This window comes from Dendrobates tinctorius, unplaced genomic scaffold (genome assembly GCF_039654945.1).
Source record: "Dendrobates tinctorius isolate UK_male_01 unplaced genomic scaffold, ASM3965494v1 ptg000019l, whole genome shotgun sequence".
Classification (NCBI taxonomy): Eukaryota; Metazoa; Chordata; class Amphibia; order Anura; family Dendrobatidae; genus Dendrobates; species Dendrobates tinctorius.
The window spans coordinates 25,532,975-25,553,512 of NW_027361687.1; the positions used below are offsets into that span (position 1 = coordinate 25,532,975).

Here is a 20,538-nt window from a genome sequence, read left to right on the forward strand (position 1 = left end):
TGGGCTGAACATAATTTTCCAACTAGAGTTTCATTAAAACTTTTGCACTATTTTCTTTGTTTTCCTGCACAATCAACGTTCATGTGGTCATCCATCAGCTGAGTGGAGCTCAGAAAAAGACAGATAAGGGAGTTAGAAATTCTTCTGTGAGATGTCGGAACGAGCTCACTAACAAATTCTCAGTTAACTCTCTTTGTAGCCCGAGATATGAAGCATATAGAAAGCAACATGTTTAATAAAAGTCAATAACAAAAATTAGTTTTGGCCCAAAATACTTGTAAGTAAAAAACAAAATGGTTCCCAAAGGTAGAGAACCCCTTTAAGTTGGTAGGAGGATGGTGAGGATGGTACAACAATAGTGTGAATATATCACCTGGGGTGGTAATGATGCCAAAGAGTGCAGAAATAAAAATTATGGAAAAATGATGCAAACAGAATTTGAATATCTGAATGAGAAAATCGTATATAGGTCTTTAAACCACATATATGAAAAAAAAAAAAAAACCTGGAAAATGTGATTGGTCAGAAAAATGGGGATAATGGCCCGGTTCTGACCTCATGTCAGCATAAAACAAGCCGATTCTAGAGCTCTGAATGATAATCTTGAGCAGCGACGGACTGGAACACCTTGGGCCCACCAGAGAAAATCATTATTGGGGCCCACTATGTAGCTGCATAGAAATAAATACAAGACCACCAATTATGTGGTTAAACGCGCTAATATCCGGGTATAATATAAGGTAGTACACATCTTAATTATGTAGCAGGGGTTGGTGCAGCCCCCCTCATAGAATAGAAAGCAGCCCCCTCATAGAATATAATGTAGCCCCCTCATAGAATAAAATGCAGCCCTCATAGAATAGAAAGCAGCCCCCTCATAGAATAAAATGCAGCCCTCATAGAATATAATGCAGACTCCTCATAGGGTATAATGCTGCCCCCCTCATAGGGTATAATGCTGCCCCCTCATAGGGTATAATGCTGCCCCCCCTCATAGGGTATAATGCTGCCCCCCCTCATATGGTGTAATGCTTTTATATAGAGATATATAATGGATAAATAGATAGATATAGAGATAGGTAGCTATAGATAGATAGATGATAGATATAGAGATATATAGATAATAGAGATAGATAAAGATAGATATAGAGATAGACAGATAGATATGGGATAAATCGATCTATGGATAGATGGATAGATATATAGATAGTAGATAGCTACAGATAGATAGATAGATAATCTCTATCTCTCTCTATACCTATCTACAGTGGGGGAAAAAAGTATTTAGTCAGTCAGCAATAGTGCAAGTTCCACCACTTAAAAAGATGAGAGGCGTCTGTAATTTACATCATAGGTAGACCTCAACTATGGGAGACAAACTGAGAAAAAAATATCCAGAAAATCACATTGTCTGTTTTTTTCATTTTATTTGCATATTATGGTGGAAAATAAGTATTTGGTCAGAAACAAGCAATCAAGATTTCTGGCTCTCACAGACCTGTAACTTCTTCTTTAAGAGTCTCCTCTTTCCTCCACTCATTACCTGTAGTAATGGCACCTGTTTAAACTTGTTATCAGTATAAAAAGACACCTGTGCACACCCTCAAACAGTCTGACTCCAAACTCCACTATGGTGAAGACCAAAGCGCTGTCAAAGGACACCAGAAACAAAATTGTAGCCCTGCACCAGGCTGGGAAGACTGAATCTGCAATAGCCAACCAGCTTGGAGTGAAGAAATCAACTGTGGGAGCAATAATTAGAAAATGGAAGACATACAAGACCACTGATAATCTCCCTCGATCTGGTGCTCCACGCAAAATCCCACCCCGTGGGGTCAGAATGATCACAAGAACGGTGAGCAAAAATCCCAGAACCACGCGGGGGGACCTAGTGAATGAACTGCAGAGAGCTGGGACCAATGTAACAAGGCCTACCATAAGTAACACACTACGCCACCATGGACTCAGATCCTGCAGTGCCAGACGTGTCCCACTGCTTAAGCCTGTACATGTCCGGGCCCGTCTGAAGTTTGCTAGAGAGCATTTGGATGATCCAGAGGAGTTTTGGGAGAATGTCCTATGGTCTGATGAAACCAAACTGGAACTGTTTTGTAGAAACACAACTTGTCGTGTTTGGAGGAAAAAGAATACTGAGTTGCATCCATCAAACACCATACCTACTGTAAAGTATGGTGGTGGAAACATCATGCTTTGGGGCTGTTTCTCTGCAAAGGGGCCAGGACGACTGATCCGGGTACATGAAAGAATGAATGGGGCCATGTATCGTGAGATTTTGAGTGCAAACCTCCTTCCATCAGCAAGGGCATTGAATATGAAACGTGGCTGGGTCTTTCAACATGACAATGATCCAAAGCACACCGCCAGGGCAACGAAGGAGTGGCTTCGTAAGAAGCATTTCAAGGTCCTGGAGTGACCTAGCCAGTCTCCAGATCTCAACCCTATAGAAAACCTTTGGAGGGAGTTGAAAGTCCGTGTTGCCAAGCGAAAAGCCAAAAACATCACTGCTCTAGAGGAGATCTGCATGGAGGAATGGGCCAACATACCAACAACAGTGTGTCGCAACCTTGTGAAGACTTACAGAAAACGTTTGACCTCTGTCATTGCCAACAAAGGATATATCACAAAGTATTGAGATGAAATTTTGTTTCTGACCAAATACTTATTTTCCACCATAATATGCAAATAAAATGAAAAAAAAAAAACAGACAATGTGATTTTCTGGATTTTTTTTTCTCAGTTTGTCTCCCATAGTTGAGGTCTACCTATGATGTAAATTACAGACGCCTCTCATCTTTTTAAGTGGTGGAACTTGCACTATTGCTGACTGACTAAATACTTTTTTTCCCCACTGTATCTCTATATCTAAAATAGAGATAGCTAGATAGATTTAGAGATAGAGATATAGCTACAGATAGATATATAGAGATACTGTAGATAGATATATAGAGATAGATAGACAGACAGATAGAGAAAGAGATAAAAAAAAACAAAACACAATACTCACCTCTCTTCCTCGCTCCCACGCTGATTCCGGCAGCCGGCTTCAGTGTCAGGGGCTGCCCCCTCTGCCAGACACACAGCGGGTGACGTCATCGCCCACCGGCTGTGAGTCAGCAGAGGGGACTGATGGGAGAGAGCGTCATCTGACGCTCTCTCCCATTACAATTGAGGGCGGCGCCGGCCCTCACTTACTGCTGCATAGCGGCTGCCCAGGCTGGGGGGCGGGGACCACGTGGGCGTGGGAAGCAGTGAATATTCATTTTCTTTAAGCAGCGGGGAGAGGGGCTCCTGGCTGCTGCTCCGCTGGCACAGGGCCCCCATTAGCAGCTGCGTGGTGTGCCGCTATTAGCGACACACCACTGGCTGGGGGCCCCTGGAGTAGCGGGGGCCCTAGGCAACTGCTGGCCCTGTATGCCAGCAGGTGCCAGGGCCCACCAGATGCCAGGGCCCACCGGAGAATCCTCCGATTCTCCGGTGGGCCAGTCCGACGCTGATCTTGAGGTCCTGAAGACGGCATATTACAACAGCCCGGGAACTATACTTTATAACAGCCTGTACTTCGCTGATAAAAGTATATGAGTTAAAGGGAATCTATTGGCAGTTTTTCACTATTTGCTCTGAGAGCAGCTTAATGCAAGGCAGAGACCCTGATTCCAGTGATGTGTCACTTATTAGAAGGTGTGTTGTCGTTTCAATACAATCAGTGTTTTATCAGCAGGAAATTATCACTACAGAACTAGGTGTCACGTACAGCAATCAGGCTAGTCTGTGTAACCCCGCCCCCACCACTGATTGGCAGCTTGTTTACAGTATACACAGGAAGCGGCCAATCAGTGGTGTGGGCGGGGTTATACACAGCTCAGCATTCAGAGCTCTGCTACATCTACAGCAGAGAAAATAAGGATTGTATGAAAACTGCACCAAGCAGCCCAGTAAGTGATACATCGCTGGAATCAGGGTCTCTGTCCCTACATTGTGCAGCTCTCAGATTACATAGCAAAAACCTGCTGACAGATTCCCTTTAACACATCCTGAGGAGTACCGAATCTAGTTGAGTTTATGTAAATTTCCTACCGTTTTCCAAAGGAAATTCTGTGAAGTTTTACTACAAGTTGTTTTTTTATACTTTTTATTGTAACTGAAGCATAAAACTGAATTAAAGGGGTATTCTAATTTCAGCACCTAAGGTCATACAATGGTTCAATGTATTTTTGTATCGATTTCTCAGGATCTCTGCGTGCTGTCATGTATTAATAATGTTAGGTGTTTATTAATTAAACCGCACCCATGTTGCGCAGGTTTTTTTGTACAGCAACCTTTCTTCTTGCACAAAACAATAGAAATACATGTAAAATGCATATTAAATGCACAATAAAATACTCTGCGTTGTGCAGTCCCTCTGTTATTCCTCCTGGAAATTATTTTCTGGTGACTACATGTATTTAGAAAAAAATATAACCGTCGGGAGGATCCCTTTAATTGGTTGCATGTGTATGTGTAACAGAGAAAAAAGCAACAAATGGGAATTTTGCCAGAAGGATAAATATTTACTAGAAAGAAATTGCACCATTGCTCCAGAAATCCTCCATGCTAACTGCAGGTGGAATAACCCCAAGCTGCAGACTGTTTATTCAACTCTAGGAAATATTTGTAGACGCACTTCATTGGAAAGTGTATGGCTGCAGCCGCACGTGCGCGCGTCGCCTTCATGCTTCATCCTCTATGAAAATCAGTAGGGGAAAATACGCCATAAAAGAAAGATCACATGAGCAGTAACACAATACACCCAGACGGATACATTGCCCCATATTTACCAACCTTGGCTGACGCTTTTACTTTTTGATTGGATTTATCTGCTGTCTCCTGCCATGGGTATCATTGCTGATTAGCGCCTCCCGCTTGCACATATAACTTTTTGGAACTTTTTTTTTTTAAAAGTTTGCAACTTAGAAATATAATAAAAAATAAATAAATACAGCAAATAACTCTGCTCAAAAGGGGCTCTGCGGGGAAAAGAAGCTATCCACTGTCCATGAGAAAGGTGATAAGTGGGGGTCCGACCGCTGGAAAGTGCAGCAATTGGCAGAACAGGGAACTTTTCGCCCCATTAGAGCAGCAGTGCGTACACTCCACTGTCGCTCCATTCATGCAGTTTAGTGAATGAAGTGACGACTGTTTTACAAGGATAAAAAAACCTTCCCCTTTGTTTTTTATCAGCCAGACCTCCATCCATCAACATCACCTGTGACTTGTTTTCAGACAGTCCCTTTAACCCTTTAACGTTCCGAGATATTTCAGTTTTTGCGTTTTCTTTTTTCGCTCCCCTGCTTATTTTTCCATGAATTTGGCCGTGTGAGGGCTTTTTTGCGGGACGAATTGTATGTTTGAACAACTGAACAACGCCATTGGTTTGAACATGTCGTGTGCTGGAAATAAGGAAAAAAATTCCAAGTGTGGTGAAATTGCAAAAGTGCAATCCCACAATTGTTTTCTTTTTTTTTTTTAACCATGTTCACTAAATGCTAAAACTGACCTGCCATTATGATTCTCCAGGTCATTACCAGTTCATAGACACCAAACATATCTAGGTTCTTTCTTATCTAAGTGGTGAAATAAAAATCCAAATTATGGTAAAAAAAAAAGAAAAAATGTCGCCATTTTCTGATACATTCCGTCTCCATTTTTTGTGATCTGGGGCTGGGTGAGAGCTTACTTTTGCATGCTGAGCTGACAGTTTTATTGATACCATTTTGGTGCAGATACGATCTTTTGATCGCCCGTTATTGTATTTTATTACAATGTGGAGGCGACCAAAAAAACATACTTTTGGCGTTTTGACTTTTTTTCTCAATACGCTGTTTAGCAATAAGATTAATTCTTTATTTATATTGATAGGCTGGGTGATTCTGAACGCGGCAATACCAAATATATGTATGTTTGACTTTTTTATTGTTTTATTTTGAACTAGCTGAAGAGCCCGGCGTTGCCTGGGCATAGTAACGAACTGTGGTTAGTTATAACAAATTATAATGATTGTATTGCACATAAAAACATTTCACATCATATATTCAACACTACAGATTTGCAACACAAAATAACTAAACGATTACCCAAGTATCCTCTCATGTGTGATACTTTCTGCTGAGCTCTGTATCTAATCCTATCGTGTGTTACTGACTGCTGAGCAGTGTATCTAATCCTATCCTGTGTGATACTGACTGCTGAGCTCTGTATCTAATCCTATCATGTGTTACTGACTGCTGAGCAGTGTATCTAATCCTATCCTGTGTGATACTGACTGCTGAGCTGTGTATCTAATCCTACAGTATCCTGTGTGATACTGACTGCTGAGCAGTGTATCTAATCCTATCCTGCGTGATACTGACTGCTGAGCAGTGTATCTAATCCTATTCTGTGTTATACTGACTGCTCAGCCGTGTATCTAATCCTATCCTGTGTGTTACTGACTGCTGAGCAGTGTATCTAATCCTATCCTGTGTGATACTGACTGCTGAGCAGTGTATCTAATCCTATCCTGTGTGATACTGACTGCTGAGCTGTGTATCTAATCCTATCCTGTGTGATACTGACTGCTGAGCAGTGTATCTAATCCTATCATGTGCGTTACTGACTGCTCAGCCGTGTATCTAATCCTATCCTGTGTGATACTGACTGCTGTGTATCTAATCCTATCTTGTGTGATACAGTGTATCTAATCCTATCCTGTGTGATACTGACTGCTGAGCAGTGTATCTAATCCTATCCTGTGTGATACTGACTGCTGAGCCGTGTATCTAATCCTATCCTGTGTGATACGGACTGTTGAGCTGTGTATCTAATCCTATCCTGTGTGATACTGACTGCTGAGCCGTGTATCTAATCCTCTCCTGTGTGATACTGACTGCTGAACCGTGTATCTAATCCTATCCTGTGTGATACTGTCTGCTGAGCCGTGTATCTAATCCTATTTTGTGTGATACTGTGTGCTGAACTGTGTATCTAATCCTATCCTGTGTGATACTCCCTGCTGAGCTGTGTATCTAATCCTCTCCTGTGTGATACTGACTGCTGAGCTGTGTATCTAATCCTATCCTGTGTGATACTGACTGCTGAGCCATGTGTCTAATCCTATCCTGTGTGATACTGACTGCTGAGCCGTGTATCTAAACCTTTCCTGTGTGATACTGCCTGCTGAGCCGTGTATCTAATCCTCTCCTGTGTGATACTGACTGCTGAGCTGTGTATCTAATCCTATCCTGTGTGATACTGTCTGCTGAGCCATGTGTCTAATCCTATCCTGTGTGATACTGTCTGCTGAGCCTTGTGTCTAATCCTATCCTGTGTGATACTGACTGCTGAGCCATGTGTCTAATCCTCTCCTGTGTGATACTGACTGCTGAGCTGTGTATCTAATCCTATCCTGTGTGATACTGACTGCTGAGTCGTGTATCTAATCCTATCCTGTGTGATACTGACTGCTGAGCCTTGTATCTAATCCTATCCTGTGTGATACTGACTGCTGAGCCTTGTATCTAATCCTATCCTGTGTGATACGGACTGTTGAGCTGTGTATCTAATCCTATCCTGTGTGATACTGACTGCTGAGCTGTGTATCTAATCCTATCCTGTGTGATACTGACTGCTGAGCCGTGTATCTAATCCTCTCCTGTGTGATACTGACTGCTGAGCTGTGTATCTAATCCTATCTTGTGTGATACTGACTGCTGAGCCGTGTATCTAATCCTATCCTGTGTGATACTGGGCTCCCCCTGCAGTCTGTGTCAGAGGGTGGTCTGTGTTGGCACGGTAATAAATAGTGTTATTTCCAGCTTTACAGAAGGACGATAACACCATAGAAATGATAAGAATAATAGGCAAAACTGGTGAATTGGAACGCGTGGGGTTAAAATTTCACCTCACAACATAGTCTGTGATGCTCTCGGGGTCCAGACGTGTGGCTGTGCAAAATTTTGTGGCTGTAGCTGCGATGGTGCAGATGCCAATCCCTCACATACATACATACATACACACCCACATTGAGCTTTATATATTAGATGGAGTGAAAGGGGGGTGAATGGAACTTTAATTTATTTTGCTTATAAACTTTTTTTTTACTTTATGCATGCTTCAGTAGTCTCCATGGGAGGCTAGAAGCTGCAGTACTTTGATCAGCTCTGCTACATACAGGCGATGATCAGACCGCCTGTGTGTAGCAGAAATGCTCACTTGCTATGAGCTGGACACATGACACCTAGTCAGGCTGCTGATAAAACACTGATTATATTGAAACTACAGCGCAGAGCCTAATAAATGACACATCCTTGGAATCAGGGTTTCTGTCTCTACTTTATGTTGCTCTCACATCACATAACAAAAAACTGCTGACAGGTTCCCTGTAATCTACCAGCATTGTCAATGAGATTTTAAAGGGAATCTGTCACCTCTTTTTTCGAATATGAGCTGCCGGCATCGCCATCAGGGGCTTATCTACAGCATTCTGTAATGCTGTAGATAATCCCCGATGTAACCTGAAAGATAAGAAAAAAGAGATTATACTCACTGGGGGGGGCAGTCCGGTCCGATGGGTGTCGTGGTCGGGTCCGACTCCTCCCATCTTCATACAATACCATCCTCTTCTTTCCTTCCTGTTGTGGCTCCTGCGCAGGCGCACTGCTCTGCCCTGTTGAGAGCAAAGCAGAGTCCTGCAGTGCGCAGGCGCCGGGAGAGGTCAGGGCCTGCGCATTGCAATATTCTGCTCTGCCCTCAACAGGGCAGAGCAGTGCGCCTGCACCGGAGCTGCGACGGGCAGGAATGAAGAGGACGTCATCGTATGAAGATGGGAGGAGCGAGACCGGATTGTGACTCCCTCCGGACCCGGACCACCCCTGGGTGACTATAATCTAACTCTTTTTTCTTCTCTTTCAGGTTACATCGGAGGCTTATCTACAGCATTACAGAATGCTGTAGATAAGCCTCTGATGGCAGTGTCAGCAGCTCATATTCGAAAAAAAGGGTGACAGATTCCCTTTAAGGGTATGTTCACATGGGTCGGATACTCTGCAGATTTCATGCCAGAAGACCTACTGAACATTAATGCTCATTCAGACATCAGTTTCTCTGCTCTGAGTGCTAGCTGTGCTTGAGCTCGTGTCTATGATATTCTATGGAGCACCGAGTGGTCCCCACTTAAACATGGAAGCTTGTAGGATATTGATCCGAGTGTTGGAACAAACTCACCAATGCAAGTTTATGGGTCCATGAGAAAAATCGGACAGTACTCGGACGCCATCCATGTGCTTTCCATTTTTCACAAACTGGAGAAATTTTCACCATGATGCAAAGAGTGGAATCGGCAGTAAACCTCTTGCTACATGTGAGCCGGTACGTCACAAAATGAAAGTCGTCTGTGGGAAAGTTACCAAATATTACAGGATCTCAGAGACTGGGAGGAAATGCCGCGACGTCCTGCTCACTCCATTGGTGTCAATATGACAGATCAGTGGATGGTGGGGGTTGTAGTTTGGTATTTGAGTAAGTGAATGAATCAGTGAGAGAAATCAGACAAGTCCGACCCCGTCTCCATTACAAGGTGTTTGCTGTAGAAGACGCAGCGTTCAGACTGAAACACGGCGCATTCCTGACAACATTCCTACACGGACAAGTAGGACGACCATCGCGCCTGTCTGCGGAGGCAGCTTCATCCACAGGAACCCGCACAACATGCTCACGCTTACTCCCTTCTGGGTCTGGTACTGTTCCCATATATTAAATGTAACGTGCGTGTTCCCCCAAAAATAAGACAGGGTCTTATATTATTTTTTGCTAGGAAAGATGGGTTAGGGCTTATTTTCAGGGGATGGACTTATTTTTGGGGTAGGTCTTATTTTTTTTTGACAAAACACAATAGTATTTCAATGGCAATCAGGACTGCCACAGACATGAATGTGCTTAAAGGGTTATTCTCCCATCTTCACAGATGGATATTGTTGGATAGAGCTTGTAAATACAAGCACTTTTGCAATTTACTGTCTACTATAAGGCTGTGTGCACACGCTGCGGAAAAGGTGCGGATTCATCCGCGCGGATTTTGTACAATCCGCAGGTGAAACCGCAGGTCAAAAGACCTGCGGTTTTACCTGCGGATTGCTCTGCGGTTTTGCCCTGCGGTTTTTCATCTCCTCAATGGAGGAGATGGCAAACCGCAGGAGAATCCGCAGAAAGAATTGACATGTCAATTCTTTCTGCGGATTGAAAACCGCAGATAATCCGCGCGGAAAATTCCGCACCGTCTGCACTGCGGTTTTTTATTCCCATAGGGAATCATTGTACTGTACACCGCAGCAGAAACTGCTGCGGGTCCGCAGCGGCCAAAACCGCTGCGGAACCGCAGCAAAATCCGCAGCGTGTGCACACAGCCTAATATTCAGCTGTTCTTGAAGTAGTAACACTTTTTTTTGTTTACATCACGTTGCCTTTGTTTGTTTTTTTTCAATGGGGATGAGTTTCTGAAATAAAAAGAAAAATCATTTTTATTGTCCCGTACTCTATATGAGGAATAAAGAGAAGCATGATTAATAGTTGTTGATGTGGAAATCCCACTAGTGGGGTTGTATCAGCGTGCACTGTGATACTGCTGTGTGCATGACTGCCATAGAGATCAGTGATGTTTGCAGGAGATTAGTACACATAGTAAAAGATGTCAGGAATTTTTATATATATATTACTTGTGCCTTTATCACATACTAGCGTTTATGAGAATACCAGTACTGTGAGCTTAACCCTTCCATCTCTGTGCTTTTTTTCATAGGAATCCAAAAATGACTAGAAATTATTTGTATTAATTTAATAATAACTTTGCGTTCAGAGATCATCTTTAAATTATCTTAAACATGTTAAAAAAATGCATTTAGCTTTTAAGAATTATATATATATATATATATATATATATATATATTGAGAATGGCAAGCTAGACACGAGTCACAATCAAATGTGTAAAGATCAAAAATCTTGCACACAGCCATGTGGTGGGGGGATATTTAACGTTCTGCATTAATATGGAAACCAAGACATGATTAATTCCCACACCTAATTGTGTATCATGGCAGACGCTGCTCTCAAGGTTTTGTATCCCCGATCGTTTTATTCCCACTTCCTGGTAAATCCAGACTGAACTAACCTACCAGGCGGCAAGGAATATGACAGGTCAAAGTACAGACCTCAATAACATCCTCATTCTATGGGGACCTGCAGCGGGTGACAAGATTACATGCATCCTGGATCACATACCTTCATAACCCTTTTATTTCTGCACAGGATACAGTAATCTCATGGTACAGAGGACTGCACAAGGGTGTGACACGCAGCAACTGATAAAAACTGTATGACATAATTTCCCCATTTGTCCCCCATGTAATAATATCCCCCGTCCTGGATCCTTCTTGTAATAATGTCCCTGATTCTGTCTTCTTCCTGTAATAATGCCCCCCCATCATAGCCCCTTTGACTAATAATGCCCACCGTCCTAGGCCCGTCCTGTAATAGTGCCCCCATTCTGGGCACCATGATATAACAATGTCCCCCATCCTTGGCCTCTTCCTGGCTTAATATCCCAATTGTCACGATCCAGTTTTGAATCTGTGGCAGATCTGGCTTCTCAGACTAAAACATTTTTCCTTTCAGGCCATTGGGGGTTAATGTCAGGTTTTTCCCCGCTGGCCTGCTGGTGTAATTGCATTGCTGCTGGGTCTGCTGATGTGAGTGGTGACCACTCCCACCATCCTTCAAGAGGTCACCTGATGCATCAGCTGACTATCGGTGTTAGAGGATTCTACAGTGACCAAGCTGGAGGAAGGAGCTCGCAGGGTGCAATGGTGCTTTGCTGAGTTCGTTGATCTGGTGTCTTTTTCCTGCTGTACGGTGCTTTGTAGAAGAAAGCTAAGTGTTGCATTTTTTGTTACTTTGTCCCTTTTGGTGCTTGTCTTTCCATTCCTTTTGTTGTATTAGTGCAGCGGTGGGACCAGTGCGCTCACCTGCCAGTTCCCTACTTAGGGATAAGAGCAGTGCAAGTGAGGGATTAGGTATCCTGCTCGGCAATGGGTGAAAGAACCCATATAGGGACGATAGTGAGATCAGGGCACATCCTCAGGTGAGTGCAGGTGGTGTCCATTCCTCCCTTCCCTATCAACAGGGCCCACCATTGTTATAGTTTCCCTGGTGTTCCCTTGTGTTGTTGTGCCATTTGGGGACCGACCAACCGTTGGGTCATGTCACACTGGTCAGTCACCCCGTGACACCAATCATGTAACAATGTCCTCCATCCTGTGTCCTTTATTTAATGTCCCGAATCCTGGGCACCTTTCTGTAATAATGTCCTCCATCCTGGCCCCTCCCAGTAATAATATCCCTTGTCTGCGCCCTTCCATTAATAATGCCCCGCATCCTGGCTCCCTTCCCAAAACAAAGTCACCCATCCTGGGCCCCTTCCTGATATAACGTCTCCAATTCTGGTATAATGTCCTTCATCCTGGGTCTCTTCCTGATATAATGTCCCCCATCCTGGTGTAATGCCTCCCATCCTGGATCCCTTTCTGGTATAATGCCCTCCATCCTGTGGCTTTTTCTGGTATAATGCCCTCCATCCTTGGCCCCGTCAGTAATAATATCCCCATTCCTGGTATAATGTCCTCCATCCTGCACCCTTTCCTATAATAATGTCCTCTATCCTGGGCCCCTTCCAGTAATAATGTCCCCATCAGGTACGGACTGGGGCTGAAATTCAGCTCTGGCATTTGAAATCAAACAGGCCCATGTTGTCCCCGTCCACAAGCTGCAGATGTGGATATATTACTAATATTACCCTGGATGGAGGAAAGGAAGATTTAATACAAGACCAATTTTTCTAATGATACCCGTGGCCTGCTGGGGTAAGTGACAGAGTCAGCGACTTTGTGCTCTGTCACAACTCTTAACAGTATGGGTGTCTTGAGAACACCGATTCTGCTAACAACATAGCAGACGAAGCGGCCCACGACCAGACAGGCCCTTCTGGCATTTGCCAGAATTGAAAGATGGCCAGTCCAGCGCTGGTCCCCATCCCGGTATACTGTCCCCCATCCTGGGCCCCTTCCTGGCATAATGTTCTCCTGTTCTGCTCCTCTTATCGAACACATTTAAACAAAAAATGCTTGAAAACCTTTAAAGTGGGTTTAAAAATGTGAAAGTTCCAACAGTTAAACTCTGTTTATTTTTTATGTTATTTTTTAAAATTGGAAAGTAATAACTGAAATAAAACCGGTTAACAAACATTCATTTTTATTTTTAAACTTGGTCTCCAAATAAGTCAATTGTGATACTACATAAAATCAATGGGCCCAATCATTTCTTTTAAAGTCACTCTTCTTTTTTTTTGTCTTGTGATAGTCGTTGATTCGTTGACATTTTTCGTGTCAAATTCTCCAAGATGGATTTTTGTGCTTTTCTCGCCTCTTTTAATTAATGCATTTGCCCATTTTTTGCCTAGTTTTTGGTGTTTTTGATTTGTACCAATTTCTTCTTTTAATGAGTCTTTTCTAAGTCTATTGTTTTTTCATTCTCTTGATGTTTTATATATTTGATATTGTGGTCTTGTTTTTTGTTTACCAGATGTTTGTGGCCGATTGTGACTTTTTAAAAAGCCACAAAGTTTTTTTCACACAAATTTTACCCCGCTCCTCCACCTTGAAATGATTTTATGTACATTTGGAAATTTTCTGCAAAATTTTTAGCAGAACATGAGAGTTTTTGCTCTAAAAAAAAAGTGCAGTAAAAAGGTAAAAGACAAAAATAAAAGCATTTTTGCTTTTGCGAACATATCATGAACCATGCGCCATTTTGAAGAATTTGGCTCCAAAAACGTCAATGAATACCACAAGATAAAAAACAAAAGTAGATTAATCACTATCTATGACAAATTCATTTTTCTTTCTTAAGCCCCCTTTACATTTAGGGATGCACCAGCGATCCTGATCACGATATGACGCGGTCAGGTTCGCTGGTGCATCGCTAAATGGTCGCTAGTGAGCTGCCAAACAGGCAGATCTCAGTGATGCAGCAACGCAGCAGTGGTTGTTACTTACCTTTCAGACGCGGCGATGATGACGTCCTCCCGCCCGCATCCACGCGTCGCTCGTTGGCGCCAACAGGAAGTCCAGCAGGAAGCAGCTGACGAGAAATGGACGTGGACGATTTCGCACAATCAGCGATAGCCAGCGGGGGAGCCGGTCGGAGGTAAGTATCACACATAGCGATATCGCTAGCAATATCACTGCTGCGTCACAAAATCGGTGACGCTTTAGCGATATTGCTAGCGATATCGCTATGTGTAAAACCCCCTTTACTGCAAAAGGAGCTTCACCTGCTCAGGTCAGAGGTCATGATACAAGGTCATCCAGTAAAGGTTAAAATCCCTGCTCTCCCTATCTCTATGGCTGCTGCATTCCCTGCTTCTGCTTTTATAAAGGTTATGATAGTCTCTCCTGGCTAGCTGTACTGTACCATATGATGTGATAGTTTCAGGTTATTATGGAGAAGCCCACACAGACATGCAAGAGGTCTTGTGAGTCTTCTCTGGATGATCCAATCTTCCGCAATGTGAAAAATGGTGCAGGGTATTTGTAAAAATCCTATAGCAAATTGATCAAATTTCCCGGGTTCAATTAATTCCTAAAAATTGAAAAATATTCAGAATTGAGAGTCCTCAGTGGTTGATACCTTTAAATGGCTAACTGAACAGATGGTAACACATTGCAAGCTTTTGAGACTACTCAGGTCTCTTCATCAGGCATAGACTAGTATCAACTACTGAGGACTCTCAATTCTAAATATTCTTCTATCTACTGGCTAACACAGTACAAAGATATACATCATTCCTGTATAAATATTGAAAGAAATTTGAGCCATACGGAATCACCTATCTCATCTCTCTTTTTTTTTTTAGTAATTTACAACCTGGTTTAGATCCTAAACATGCCATATTATGACATGCCATATTATGGCCTTCCACTGGTTTCAGAAGTCACATGCCTTCCAAAAATGATAGGAACCTGACCTTAAAGAATTTTCATGTAGCCGTACAGAAAGGAATCCCAATTTACACCCGGTAAGAATAAGAAAGACAAGTGTCTGAGACAGTGTCTCCGAGACTGCCCCTGATGGTTGTCGATACGCTGGGGGTCTCATTATAACATGACCTCTGTTCTAACTAGACATATTGACCACATTAGGATTATTGAACAGATCGCCATAAGGGCCAAACATCACTCACCCCCATTACTGCTATATGAACAGGCTATTCAAACAATGGGATGGCAGTCAGTTTTCAGAAGCTCATTGGCTCTCACTGTTAATCAAGTAATCTGAGAACAGCATTTTGTAGGCCTGATTTCAGGGTTGCTTTACTGGTCTGTGTTTCTATGTCAATACAATCAGTGTTTTATCAGTAGGAGATTATCACTACAGGAATAGGTGACTCATGCCTCCTGATCCAAGCACGCCCCCAACACTGATTGGCAGCCTTCTGTCAATACAAAATGTTCACAAACAGCTGCCAATCAGTGGTGTGGGTGGAATTATTCACAGCTCAGCATTCAGAGCTCTGCTAGATCTGCAGCAGAGACGACTTTGATTCTATCACAACTGCTGCACCCAGTAAACTAAGTGACACATTGCGGGAATCAGGGTCTCTGCTCCTACATTATGGTCAGATTACATAACAAAAACATGCTGACAGATGACCTCTAACAAGTTTACATGATCATTTAAAGGGGTACTCCTTAAACAAAGATTATCCTTTAGAGCTTCGTTTTTCACATACGTGTTCTATCCTTTTTTTCACACATAGAACTCGTGCCCATTATATTTTACGTCGCTGTTCATAAGTTCGTGTTTTATTATGGACCACATGTCTGCAAAAATATCCCAGAAAAATGTCCGAGTAAGGTGGATTCCATCAGTGAGTGGTCCTTGTGCTGTCCGTATTCTAACATTGCTATGGGTAACAATCTGTTTACATATTTTTTTTTTACTGCTAAAGAACTGAAGGTAAAAACTGACCGAATATTTAGGCTTAGGCCGGGGTCACACTTGTAAGTGTGATGCATAAAACTTGCGCGAGTCTCTCGCATCAATACCCGGCACTCGGGATCGGAGTGTGCGGCTGCATAGAAATACATGAAGCTGAGCACTCAGGTCCGAGAGCCAGGTATTGATGCGAGAGACTTGTGCAAGTTTTATGCATCACACTTGCAAGTGTGACCCTGGCCTAAGCCTAAGTCAGTGTAAGTAAAATAGCATCAAACATTCAGGGCTGATACGGGGGATAAGGGTGGTCCCGATCCCAGAAACAGAGTGGGCACTGCTACATTGTTTCCATAACTCCATTCACACTTATGTAAGATGCAAATAACAAAGTAGAGCCCCATCCGCTATCTCCTTATTTCTGACCACTGGTGACTGCTGCATATAGACAGGTATTCCCATAACAACCATGGCATCAATAGGAATATCCCTTTAAATGCTTTCCGCTTACGTCACGTCTCGCGATGCTGTAGCGGTCTTGCGAGACCACGACGTCATCAAAGGTCATTGCCGCAATGCATTACTGGGAACGGGACCTGTCGCGTGTATCGCTGAAGCCTGGGGATGCTGCGTGGGACGTTGGAAGATGAATATAACCCGATTTTTTTATTTTAATTCTATTTTTTACAGGGATATGGTACCCAAAGCCCGGAGGACAGTCTCCTCTCCTCCGGACCGTAGGTACCATCCGCAAATGTTCTGCTTACTTTTTGCATGGTGGGCACAGCCACATGGGACGGGACCTGTCGGAGCATCGCGGAGGCCTGGGGACGCTGCGCGGGACGTTGGAAGGTGAATATAGCACGATTTTTATTTTTTTTAACATTAGATCTTTTACTACTGATGCTGCATAGGCGGCCTCAATAGTAAAAAGTTGGTCACACAGGTCAAACACTATGTTTGACGAGTGTGACCAACCTGTCAATCAGTTCTCCAAGCGATGCTACAGATCGCTTGGTGAACGCTAGCAATTCTGCAAGCTAATTACGCTTGCAAAATGCTAGTTTTTCCGCGGGAAAATCGCGGGAATTTAAAATGTGATTTCCCCGCGGAATGGAATTCCGGAATTCTCGTGGTAACTTCCGCGGGAATTCCACTACGTGTGAACTTAGCCTAAAATACGTGTTTTTTGCAAGAAGTTTTCGCATCGCCATATTTTGAGAGCTATAATTTTTCCATATTTTGACCCACAGAGTCATGTTGGTCTTATTTTTTTGCGGGACGAGCTGACGTTTTTATTGGTATCACTTTCGGGCACATGACATTTTTAGAGCGGCTTTTATTCCGATTTTTGTGGAGGCAGAATGAACAAAAACCAGCAATTCATGATTTGTTTTTTTTTTCCTCCGTTCCACATGTGGCAAAATTGGTAAGGCAGCTTCATTCTTCGGGTAAGTATGATTACAGCGATACCTCATTTATATTGTTTTTTTATGTTTTGGCATTTTTACACAATAAAAACCTTTATAGAAAAAATAATTATTTTAGCATTGCTTTATTCTGAGAGCTATAACATTTTTATTTTTCCTCTGATGGAGATACAGTATATGGTGGGTTTTTTTTGTGGGACAAGATGGCGTTTTCATTGATACTATTTTTTTTTTTACATTCATCTTTTTGATCGCGTTTTATTCCACTTTTTCCAAGCGGTATGATGATAAAGCATAATTTGTTACTTTTTTGTGTTTTTTTACTGTGTTCACTTAAGGGGTTAACTAGTGTGACACTTTTATAGATCGTATTTTTACGTGTCCTTTTTTTGTTTATTTCATTTTTTTTTACATAAAAATGTGTATTTATTAGTGGATTTTTTAATTATTACTTTTTAATATTTTTTTTTAACATATTCTTTTTAAAAAGTTTTCGTTTTTACCTAGTCCGTTTATGGGACTTTCACTTTTTTTTTTGCTTTGGTTGATGGTATAATACATTGCAGTGCTCCAGCATTCCAGTGCATTATACCTATGGTGAAACCTTCTGACACCATGCTGTGAGCATGGTCTCGGATGCTTTCTGTAGCTTGATGTCCCGGGGGTTGTCATGACGACCCCGGATCATCATGGCAATGATCGGGCCCTGCGATGACGCTGCAGGGACGCCAATTTGAAGTCAGAGGGAGATCCCGTCCCTCTGCCTCCCCCCCTGAATGCTGTGATCGCGCTCGATCACAACAATTAGGGGGTTAACAGCCAGGGGCAGCACTGAGCTCCTGCACTAATCGGGCAGGAGGTGCTGATATCACATGTCGGCACTGAACTACCACTGCATGATTACAAGCAGTGGTAGTTTAATTGCATGACGGACACAGTCCGTCATGGTGCGGGAAATTACACCCAGTCATGACGGATTGTCTCCGTCAATGGACGCTAAGTGGTTAAACATTCCGTATGAGTCGGCTAGGACATTTTAGAACATCACTGATAGGTCAGCAGCAGCACAGATCTCGTTTAGCTGCAGGATCGAAGAGATAGACTCTCCATAGTGAAGGCAGATATGGTTTATTACCGTCTCTGCTTTCCGGATCGCTGTGCATGAATGAGCTCCATTTAGTTCAGAGAGTGGTAATGTCGCTTCCTCCTCCCATCCCTGCTTTCACGTGATCAAAGGCGTTGGGTCTTGGGAAACAAATATCGGCAGTACGGTGCAAGGCAAAATAAAAATAATCAAAACACAATTTAGAAAAAGGTGCCGTTTGACCAATCTGCAGTTTCCCCCCTTCCCCAATAATGTATATACTATATATATATATATATATATATATATATATATATATATATATATATAGCTCAAAAAAATAAAGGGAACACTATTCCGTTTGCAACAGGCTGTTTGGGTTCCCTTTATTTCTTTGAGCAGTATATAAATATTTGTAGCGGAAAGAAGAATGCAATTATTAAACGTATTTTAGTGGCATTTTGCTCTTCTAAGAAGAAAATTAAAAAAATATATATTTGTAAAATTCACCATACGCTTCCAGAAATATGGGCATTTTTATTTAGTACTAATTTTTATGGTCTTTATATGGAATGTGGTTCATGGGGTCCTCAGGGCGGGTCTACAGATTGTTCTGGATTATTACCCTGTGAGCCACACCCCTTTCTAAAGCTGTAAAACTTAGCATTAAATACAGTTGTGCTCAAAAGTTTACATACCCCAGCAGAATTTTTGCTTTGAACTTTCTCCATAAGGGCTCATACTCACTGGCGATGAAATCGGACGAATGCAATCTGATAAAAAATCAGATTGCACTCGGACCAATGTTATTAAATAGGTGACATCTCATTTGCGATTAGTTTTTCTCAGCTGGAATCGGACTGAGAAAAAAAATCGAAACATGCTGCGATTTTCGGATGAGACTCGCCAATGTAAGTCAATAGGTGCGAGAAAAAAACGGACGAAAAACGTACAATCCGTTTTCCATCCGGTTTTAACGGATACATTACTATTCTGTGTCATAGAACACTGTAAATGGTCCTGTGAATGACTGTAGAAAAATAGTTGCATAGAAAAAAACCGCATTGCATATGGATGAAAAATGGATTAAAAACTGATGTAAAACGGATGGTGCGATTAAAAATCACATACAAATCGCATGACAATCACATAGTTTTGGTTCATTTTTTCTGTCCAGAAAACGGACCGTTTTTTTTCTCGCAAATGGGTATGAGCCCTAACTCACAGTCAGTGGCTGGATGAAAGATGCAAGAGTCTGTCTGGATCCCAGAAACTCACTCAGCTTTTATGCACACACACAGATTACAAGCAAACAGGTCACAGGTGAGGATGTTACCTTTAGTAGCCATTCAAACCCATTTGTGTCAACTTCTGTGCCTGTTATCAGGCCAAAATCACCAGGGTATGTGAACTTTTGATCAGAGTTTTTTGCATGTTTTGGGTTGTCATTATGATTTAAATAGAGAAAACACAGTAGTTTGACAATAGATGGCTTCACCCAGCCACTAACCATGAGTGAAGAAAGAGTTTTGGTGTTATCATTCATATTCTCTGAAAAAAGGCCAAGAAAGCAAAAATTCTGCCGAGGTATGTAAACTTTTGAGCACAACTGTAAAACAGCCCATATCTCTGGATCCATAGGGTTCCATAGGGATTTAAAAAGAAAAAAAATCTATATACTCAGGGGAACAGCGGGAATAAATTAAGATAAAAAATAGCCACTTTTCACGTCGTGATAGGTCCCCTCTAAAGCCATCAATATAAAACAACCCCGAAAACGCAGGCACCAAAACCAATTTCTAGATGCATTGGCTTCTGGGAACGGTCTGGCAGTAAGCGATGCTGCATTTGTAGCTGCAATCTGTGGAGGCTTTATGGAAAAGCTCTAAGACCCTAAATAAGAAAATGACGACACATCCTATAAAACCGCAGTTACGGATGGAATCACA

The 20,538-nt window shown here is 42.4% G+C and overlaps 1 protein-coding gene across 2 annotated transcripts in view; it reads right to left on the bottom strand.

Annotated features, from left to right (window-relative positions):
* Positions 1-20,538, bottom strand: part of BAHD1 (bromo adjacent homology domain containing 1) — a 161,276-nt gene that overhangs the window by 105,556 nt on the left and 35,182 nt on the right. The window contains exon 1 of one of the 2 annotated variants that reach the window (XM_073566720.1): positions 4,840-5,173. The exons of the other annotated variant lie outside the window; for it this stretch is intronic. The gene's annotated coding sequence lies outside the window, so the exon portion shown is untranslated. Of the gene's footprint in view, positions 1-4,839; positions 5,174-20,538 lie in introns of those variants that run through there. 2 annotated transcript variants of the gene reach the window in all.